Below are 10,440 nucleotides of genomic sequence, written 5' to 3' on the forward strand. Positions count from 1 at the left end.
AGACAACACAGCAGTGGAGTCTGATTCTGTTCCTGTAAAGGGGTGGTGTTAAGATCTTCCTCCTTACTGCTTTTAGAGACTATCAGACACACTGCTTCTCACCATTGATTTCTATTCAGCTGAGATTTGTGCAAAGCCAATGAAGGAGGAGCTACGTTTATTATTTGTTTGCAACACATTCCAGTGAATGCTTTGGTATTCAAAATCCACTGTACTTTTGCCTCATTTATTTATTTTTTTCCTGCCTCACTTATTTCTAAAAGAGAAGTCAGGAGATATTCTTTGCCCTTTAAGTAATGGACATGGGAAGTCAACAAAAATATATTTAAAAACACATGCATTCACTTTTCATTTGTCCAAGTTCAAAATTAGATGTTTCTCCTCCATTATCTCATAAAAGTGTGTGATTTATGAAAGAAACTGAAGTGAGTGTCATTAAAACTGATTACCCTAAGTGAATAGTGATGTATTTGTGGGTATGCAATGTGATTATGATGTTAGTGAGAGTAATCTAATGATCAGTGGGATAATGTGATTTTGTGGTATTGATAAAAGACTAAAAACAGAAGCCTTTGGTGAAATCACACCTCTGATCTGAAACAAGCCCCAAATGATGACCGAAAGGACATTTGTTTTGACTCCACTCATGGACCTAGTGCCCAGGAAGATAGTGCCCTCACACTGCCCAAGCTTCTGAGAGTCCAGTCTCCTGCAGATCTTGGAAACTGGGAGAGAGAAGGGAGCACACAGCAGGAAGGGGAAAGAATTTTCTCTGAGAGAGGCCCTCTCCACAGATGCTCCCAGTCCCACCAGGAGTCACCACCTGCTCCTTCTTATTGCCTGGTGCCTTCCATCCCTCTGCAACCCCTTTGCTCTGGGTCTCGTCGCATCACTGGTCCTCCTCCTCCTCCTTGTGCATCATCACTTTCTCACTCAGCCGTGGATCCTCCACCTCTCAGCATTTCTCAGCTTTGAAAAGGACACCGTCCTTCCTCCCTCCTTACATCCCCCACTGAATGGGTAGGACATGCACCCTGACCTTATCCCCTCTCCTGCCTTGCTGCCCCCTGCCTCTTAACTCCTCTGAATATGGATCTGATCCTCCTATTGTACTGGCCTGAACTGATATGATGCAAATTACTAAATGCCACTGTTTCTTGTTTCTCCATCATATCTAAGCTCTCAGAGCATTTGATGACTTCTTGAAATTCTCTCTGCATATGCATCCCCAATATTTCCCTCTCCTGGCCTCTGCTTACTCTCTAACAACCCCCTTCTCCACCTCCTGCTGCCTACGTGCGGGCAGATTGAAGATTTTGGCCTCACCTTTCCTCTTGTCTCCCTTAGAGATGCCTTCCCCCCCCGCCCCCGCCGCCCCCGCCCACGACTTAGATGACCAGTGCTCTGCAGCTGCCTCTTAAATCTAGGACTCCAACCAATCACGTTGCTCCTGGCTTCCATTCCCATCAGCACACAGATATAATTCCCTCTTTTCTCTTTGCCCTCTGCCTCTGTGGCATGGTTCACTGCAGTGCTAAGCATTTTTCCATGACATCCAAAGTGAGAAGGGCCAGATAAAACCAGGCTCAACATTTAGCTCTGCCACACACTTCCTGTCTGACCTGGACAAGTTTCCTATACAGTCTGAACTCCCATTTACAGAACCAAAAATAACAACTCATTGTTGCCTTGCATGGTTGTTGTGAAAATTGAAAGCATTCATGATCATCACCTGGCCCATAATAATTATTTCTTATGTTTTAGCTGTTATTATTAATGCACCCAGTGAATGTTTTATTCCCTGGCTTTATTCCGTGGTGGCTCAGTGTTAAAGAAACCACCTGCCAATGCAGGGGACGCAGGTTCGACCCCTAGGTCAGGAACATTCCCTGGAGGAGGAAACAGCAACCCACTCCAGTATTCTTGCCTGGAGAATCCCATGGACAGAGGAGCCTCGTGGGCTACAGTCCATGGGGTCACAAAGAGTTGGACACGACTGAGCAATTAATCAACAACAATAACAACAAAATGTTTATTGAATGAAGGGGATGCTTCAGGTACTGTTGCAGGAAGGTGAGATGCAGACAGGAGGTTTGAAGACTTCTCACATGCTACAATATCAAGCACAGGCACCTCCTCCATAAGGACCAATGCAGTGCAATGAAGATGACCAACCTTCACAAAATATTACTTTTTTTAATGTTTGTTACTACAGAAAGCATCCAGTTTAATCCCATTACTGTAAATAAACTACTGTATACAAACCCAATTTTGAGGTTATTCCAGCTTTTGTTGATTACTTAAATAGAAAACAGTTACCTCAGTGAAAACTGCACAGACAGAATGTGTTCTTAGAGAAGGAAATCATTATTTGATTCTCCTGAAATTAAAGCACACTCTTCTCCCCAACTCAGCCAGGTTACCTTCTGGGAGATAACAGGCTTTTTCTCCTAAGTAACTTTCTCACACAAATCAAGCAGTCAGCTTCCAAAAGGATTTTCCACCAGTGGGAGAGGGAATCAGTACTCTGATTAGCAATTTGTCTTTGCTTCATTGACTGTTCTGGTTTGTTGTTACCTAAGCTCATTTTTTTAACAAATCTTTTCTTTTGTGATAGTTTTATATTTACAGAGAAGTTGCAGAGTTCCTGTACACCTGTCATCCAGTTCTCCCTAATGTTAGCATCTTACATAACAATGGTACATTTGTCAAAGCTAAGAAATTAATGTTGATAAATTAGTATTCATTAAACTACAAACTTTATTCAGATCTCCTTAGTTTTTCCACTAGTGTCTCTTTTTTATTCTAGGATCCAATTCAGGATACCATATTGCATTCAGTCACTATGTCATTTTAATACATATTCCATTGATATTGCATAAAGTCATAATTACTCTCAAAAGGTTCTGTGCCCCAGAACAGTATAAAAAAACCTGGGAGAGTCAATGTAGGGTGGAGAAAAGTGATGAAAATGGAATTTAGGCCCATCATCCAAATAAGCAAAATTAGTTGGAAAAAAATTTTCTCAGATAGTGCCAAAGTGAAAGGTTAAACATTTGGTTTCTTCCTTTTCCTCCCAGCCCAGAACTTTCTCTAGTTTTGCCTCCCCTGGGAGGTTGAGCTCTGGTTGTGTTGCAGGAAGGAAGCCAATTCTGACTCCATGTTGGAACTGTTTCTTTAATTTGCTTTTCATTGCTTTTGTTATTATAATCATACAGAATGGCTTGCCTTAGGGAATCATGCCCTTCGGCCTGACTGGTAAACTAAAGTTCCTTTGTTCAGAACCCTACCCACCTATGGATGGCAGGAAGGAAGAAATTAACACATCCCCTGCCTGAGGCTTGCCATTCTAGGAGATATTTGCAAGATTAATAGCCTTTTTTCTTTGCTTCCTCACCTCCCCCCATCTTTAATCTATACAAGAACCTGGCATCCAGACCCCAATAAGATGTGGTTATTTTGAGGTGCTAGCCTGCCATCTTCTCAGTCTCCTGGCTCCCCAATTAAAGTTTCTTCCTTGTCTCAACATCTTGTCTCTCAGATTCATTGGTCTATTGTGTGGGGAGCAGAACAAGCTTGGACTTGGTAACAGTTGCACCTCCACATTTCAGTTTTGACTGTTAAGCAGTTACCTGATTCACCTTCAAATTGGGAGAAACAAAGAGTCGTGTTCATCTTTTCTGGAAACTCAGCTGTGTGACCTTGAGCAAGTCCATTTAGCCTTTTTTGGCCTCAGTCCCCCAGTTGCACAAGCTGAGGTTTGTCAGTGGTTGACAAGGGCTGGTCTGTGGATCTGTCATATCAGAATCAGCTGGAAAGTTTGTTGCAGTGCTGATTTGCAGATCCTGCCCAACTTATGAATATATGGGCAGTTGGACCTGAGGCTCTCTATTTTCACACACACACACACACAGAGTTACCACAGGTGATATGGGTACACAGCAGGCTCTGGGGCACATGGGGTTAAATGAGCTGCATGCTTGCATGGGTTTGTTAGGTAGTTAGAGCAGGAAAAAGGAGTCCAAAATCGTGGCTAAAAGACAAAGAAAGGGAAAGGCCTGCAAAAACAGAATAAAAGAAAATCCACGGACTAGAGTGAGAATTTCAGGTAAAACAAACACGCCCCCTTCTTGGCCAGCCCAATTTGCATAAGGCAGGCTCAAGGAAGGGAGGAGACAAACATCTAAGAAGAGGAAGCCAAGACAGATTGAGGTCTTTCCTTTGGGGTCTGCCCACCCTCATGCCTCAAGAGTGTACTATCCTTTGCTTGCCAAATAAAACTGAGCTGTAACCGAGCTGTAACACTGGTCTGCCATTTCAAATCTTTGCTGTGGCGAGACAGAACTTAGGAAATTATATACTCCCCCAACATATCTGGTGCCATGACTTGGATTTAACGTGGCTGAAACAACCTCAGCTCAGCCCCAGCAAGGCAGAAACCAAGCACAGCAGAAGCCCAACTTGGTAAAAGCTCATGTGGTGGAAGCTGAACGCAAAGGAAATCCAGTGCAGTGGAAATGACAAGAAGCTCAGCACGCTGGAAACTGGGACAGCAAAAACAAACTCAGCAGAAAGCTCATATGGCTCAATTTCAGATTCCAGAAGACCTCCAGTTAAGGTAGGAGGTCCTCACCCTTATGGCTGGAAGGACATATGGCTAACAAAATCTTAATTCCTTTATAGTCTCTCATTTCTTATTTCCTTGAGCCCCCTGTGAACAGGCGAGTGGCATGCAATTGAGTGACTCTAGCAGGGGCTACTCCCCAGAGTGTCCTGAAGGCTCCACTATCTGCTGTGCCCTAGTAGCTGTTGCCCAAATGTGTGAGGGGTCTTCTGTCCTTAACCTCCTTTGTGCCAAGCATCAGGCCAATGAAAATTGTGGGTGTGGGTCAGGCATTTAGCAGTTTTTCTGGCAAGTTATGAAAGGGCTTCCTCAGCACGTTTTTCCCACTGCTTTTTGCTACCATCCTTCAGCTTCTCTCTCCACTGTTTGATTGGGCAGATCATCATCTTTACATTTCTGAAAATTGTGTTTGAAATAGTTTACCTAAGACTGGGACTCAAACCCACATGGCAGGGACTTTGTGCTATGCTTAGTCACTCAGTCATGTCCAACCAGGACTTGAGCCTAGCCAAAGCCCATGGTGCCTGGTTTCAGGACCTAGTGAAGCTCAGGTTCTTGATGTCTCATTGCAAAAAGAATTCAGTGAGACACAGTGATAGGTAAGAGGTAGATTTGTTTGGATTGAGAAAGAAGCACAGTCCACAGAGTGTGTGCCATTGCAGAGGGTGTATGTGGTGGCCATGAAATGTGTGGTTAGTTTTTGCAAGCTGGGTGAATTCATATGTTAGTGAGTGGGAGGATTATTCCAACAACTGGGGAACCACCCACTTCTTGGTCTTTTGATAGTGCCTTGGAACTGTCATGGCACCTCTGGGTGTGTCATTTAGCTCAAAGATTGAGGATCAAGGCTTAGTTGAATTTGATTTGTCTGCTATCTTGGACCTACTTGATTTTAATGGGTTTATGTTATGACCTTGGGCTATGTCATTCTTTCAAAAGTCATGCCCTGCCCCCTCCCCTCCTGTTTCAATCTCTTTTCCTGAGCCCCATCTGGGCCTATAATGTTGCCTCTACAATCTTCTGGCAGGACAACCAGAAAATAGCTGACTCTTAGGAGGGAAATCCAATCCCTCTAGAGATTCAGGCCTTCATCTTCCATGTTTCCCACAACATGTATAACAACAGCATCTCTCAGTGAACCCGCTAGGGCAGGTGACAGGCACACAATGCCTGCTAGAAGTCCATCTGTTGGTGACATCCATTCAAGGGCAACTGGACTTCCAAGGACAATGTTTGCCACTTTGAGAGTTAGCTCTGAAGGCTGTTTGGGCCCAAACCCTTACCACCCTTCTCCTAAAGTTACAAACATATTGCCAGATCAAATCTCCATTCCACTTTTATGGAACATCTGGTCTGTTGCCTCTTATCAATTTGTTCTTAAGCCACTTACTAACTCTTACAACCAGGACCCTGCCCCCTTGTAGGCAACATCACTCCACCCAGCTTATTACTAAAATACTCTTAATGTCCCTAACAGTACCAGATAATCCATTCCTTTGTCATTACTCCTATTATTCTATGACAATGAAATGTTTACCATGGGAAACACCCTAAACTGCTCTTATGGAGGACTAAAGGAAAAAATCAGTGAGTTACATTCCTTCAGAGCAATAAGAGGATAAGGCCTATGGCTATTTGGCCAGGTTCCCAGTCTCAGGGCACAGGCTTGGATTGCTTTACATCATGGTATCTATTCCCATCTGCAGCGGACAAACTGGCAATGAGTTAAGATTACAACCCCTTAATCCTACTCAGCACTAGTCACACTGGAGATCTTAGGGATGCCCAACTCCAGCCTGGGGTCCCAGGAGGTCGACCTGCCTCGACCTGCCTAGGGATCTGGTCCCTGGGAGGTTGTCATGCCTTAGCTTGCTCAGGGATCCACCAGTCCAGGGGTCCCAGGAGGTTGACACATCTTGACCTGCCGAGGGACCCAGTTCTTGGGAGGTTGACGTGCCTTTGCCTGCCCGGGTATTCAATCTCCAGGAGGTTGTCATGCCTCAACCTGCCTGGGGATCTGCACCCTGACCCAGGGATACCCAGCTCTCAGGTTGCAACAATACTGAGTAGAATAAGCTTCAGAGACTCACCCCTGAGGAAGTCCACCCATGGAAATAGAAGGAAGCCTATGATTTGTGGGACTGTGCCCAGTCTTAGCAATAACTCAGGAGCCCAACGAGAACCCCACTGCCTTTCTGGAAAGTCTAAAAGAGGGCCTCCAAAAGTTTACCAATCTGGACTTAGACTCTTATGAGGGACAGGTGATTTTAAAGGACAAATACCTGTCCTAATGTGCATCAGATATCAGAATTAAGTTACAACAGCTACAGCAGCAAGACCCTGCTGCCTCTTTAGATGAAAGCGTCCAGATAGCCACCAATACCTTTCATAACAGAGAACAGGAGAGGGAGGCCAAAGCCCAGGAAAGGGAGAGAAGGAAAGAGACAAGACATGCCCAGATGCTGGCTGCCCTTCAGGGAAGCCCTATGGCAAACCCTGAGTCCTTGAAGGACAAGGCACAAGGCAAATGCCTAATCTGTAGACAGACAGGACATTAGGCCAGTGTCCAAACTGTGGCAAGTCTCCTAAAATGGCTTGCTACAAATGCCATCAGTTGGGACATTGGGCGGCCCTCTGCCCTGGGGACCTGACAGCCTCGAGGTCAAGTGCCAAGCCTTCCCTCAGGATGGTTCAACAGGACTGAAGTGGCCCCCTCCAGCCAGCCTGCCTGTCACAGATAACCATGGGACTGAAGCCAACGGTGAATCTGGATGTGGCAGGTAGGTCCCAGAATTTCTTGGTTGACACAGGGGCTACCTACTCTGTCCTGACCTTCCACTCTGGAGTCTTCTCCTCTCAAAACTGTACCATTTTGAGTGCTACAGGAAAAACAGTTATGAAAAGATTCACCTAAGCACTTCTTTGTTGCTGGAATGGACAAATATTTTTCCACCAGTTTCTGATGGTCCCTGAGTGTCCTACTCCCTTTTTGAGAAGAGATCTTTCCCTGCCTTTGAAATCTTGCAACTATTGCAGTCCTGATAGAAGATGCTTTAAAACTTGGGGACAAACTATTTTTACCAGTCACCAAGTGAGACAACTCCTGAATGGGAGATACCATTTATGGATGTCTGATCAAAGGTTCCTCAGATAGTAAGCAGTGCTGATGGAAAATCCAGGCCTGACTATATCTTCTTGTGAGGTTCTTAACCCAGCTACCCTCCTGCCTACACCCAAGGGCTCTCTCCCCTTTCACTCTTGCCTAGAAACTTTGGACCAAAGGACAAAGCCCTGAGAGGGATTGTCAGAAGATCCTCTGACCAATTTTGAGGAAATCTGGTACACTGGTGGAAGCAGCTTTGTCTTGGATGGGAAAAGAAGAGCCGGATATGCAGTAGTCTCCAATTTTGAGACCATAGAGGTTAAACCTTTGCCACCAGGTACTTCAGCCCAATCGTCTGAGCTCATAGCCCTGACTTGAGCTTTAGAGCTTGGAAAAGAAAAAAGAGTAGCCATTTACACTGACTCCAAGTATGCCTTTCTGGTAATACATGCACATGCTGCTATTTGGAAAGGAAGAGGCTACTTGACCACCCAAGGGTCCTCAATCAAATATGATCAAATCCTTAGGCTCTTGGAGGCAGTCCATCTGCCCACTGAGGTTTCAGTTTCACCTTGTAAAGGACACCAAGAAGGGAGCACAGAAGTGGCACGAGGGAACCAAGCAGCCAATCAGGCAGCCAAGAGAGCAGCATTACAGAACAATGACCTAATAGGGGTTGCCACCCTAGTTCTACAGACTAATTTGCCAGAAACTCCTTCATATACTGAAGGTGAGACTCTTAAAGCTTAGCGTGAGGGCTTTCAAGAAGATCATATAGGGTGTTTCCAAAAGGAGGGACTCCTTTTCCTGCATGGGAACCTCCAATGGAAGTTGGTTAACTCCTTACATGCCATCACTCATTTAGGTGAGAAGGCCCTCCAAAGATTACTAGAAAGGTCCTTGAGAGGAACGGGCCTCCAAACAACTATAAGGCAAGTGGTCTGCTCTTGTCCCACTTGTCAGTTTAACAGCCCCCAAGGATCTCAAAGACCCCAGCTGGCCCAACTCATCCAATGGCATGGGACCTACTGAGGAGAGGACTGGCAGATGGACTTCACCCAGATGCCAGTTTCTCAAGGGTATAAATACCCACTAGTCATGATAATACATTCACAGGATGGATTGAAGGCTTTCCCACCTGGATTGAGAAGGCTGAGGAGGTAGCAAAAAATTGCTCCATGAAGTCATTCCGAGATTTGGTCTGCCAAGGTCATTACAAAGTGACAATGGGACATCATTTACTTCTAAGGTCACCCAAAGGGTCTCTAAAGCATTGGGCATTACTTATTATCTCCATTGTACCTGGAGGCCTCAGTCTTCAGGAAAAGTAGAAAGAGCCAACCAATTCTTAATATCAGCAATAAAAAAGATAACCCAGGAGAACTCCCTGGGATGGAAGGAGGCTTTACCAATAGCTCTCCTCTGCACCTGTCTTGCCCTTAAGGAACAGGTTGGTCTTAATTGTTATGAGATGCTATATGGGAGACCTTTCATTTATGTCAATGACTTCTTCCTAGATCCAGAGGCTCAGACTCTCCAGTCTTATACCATGACCATTGGGCAATTCCAAAAAGATATATGCTTGTGGGGTGTGAACCAGGACCCAAAAGTTTCTAAAGAGCCACCACTATATGCTCCAGGGACTCAAGTCCTGATTAAAGTCTGGAAAGATGGGTCCCCAAAGGCTCAACTCCAGCCCACATGGAAGGGTCCCTACCCTGTAATACTTTCCACCACCCCAGCAGTCAAGGTACGAGGACATGACTCCTGGATTCACTACTCACGAGTCAAGCCATGGAAGAAAACAGAAGAGGTCACTCAATACACCTGTGAGCCCCCGGGAGATCTCAGACACCTATTCAGGAATACAAATGAGTGCCATTCTAATGAACACTCCTGAAATTAAGTTTCTGGGGATAAGATTTCTCAGGATAGCTCTAAAGAGCCAACAGAGCTTGGCAGGGGTTGTATTCCAAATAGACAGGAGATAGATCCCCTGATCCCTGAACAAGAAGAGACTTGAGCCATCTTGAATGAGACATGTTTCTGGGTAAACACCTCCAATGAAGTTAAAGAAAGTCTCACAGTCCTCAAGAAAAACATTCAGATCCTGCAGGATCTCAAAGAATGAGCTGAAGAGTTCTTGGGGTGGCTACAATCTCTCTTGGGGGATCCTCCTGGAGAGGGGGAACTGGAGTTGGCTAATACCCCTATTAATCTCTATTATCACCATATTGATGTTGCTTATGATTGCTCCATATATTATCAATTGTCTAACCCATTTTGTCTCTGCCCAGGTCAACAAGCTACAACATGTAGTACCAGTTCAACAAGGATATATAAAACTACACCCAACCCCGGAAAATATCACTCACCCTTAGATGGACACTGCCATAAGGACTCTGACTCTGAGGCTTGAGACCAGCAGGAGGGGGAGGCCCAATGCCCCTCACCATCCCAGCTCAGCAGGTAGCCAGAGAGACCTCGATGCTCCTACTCCCCAAAAATTGGGCCTCCCATCTCTTGAGGAGGGAATGTTAGGTAGTTAGAATAGGAAAAAGAAGTCCAAAATGGCAGTGGCTAAAAGACAAAGAAAGGAAAAAGCTCACGAAAATGGAACAAAAGAAAACCTAAGGACCAGAGTGAGAACCTCAGGTGAAACAAACAGCCCTCCTGGCTAGCCCAATTTACATAGGGCAGGCTCAGGGGGAGG

Source organism: Capricornis sumatraensis, chromosome X (assembly GCF_032405125.1).
Source record: "Capricornis sumatraensis isolate serow.1 chromosome X, serow.2, whole genome shotgun sequence".
NCBI classification, from domain to species: Eukaryota; Metazoa; Chordata; class Mammalia; order Artiodactyla; family Bovidae; genus Capricornis; species Capricornis sumatraensis.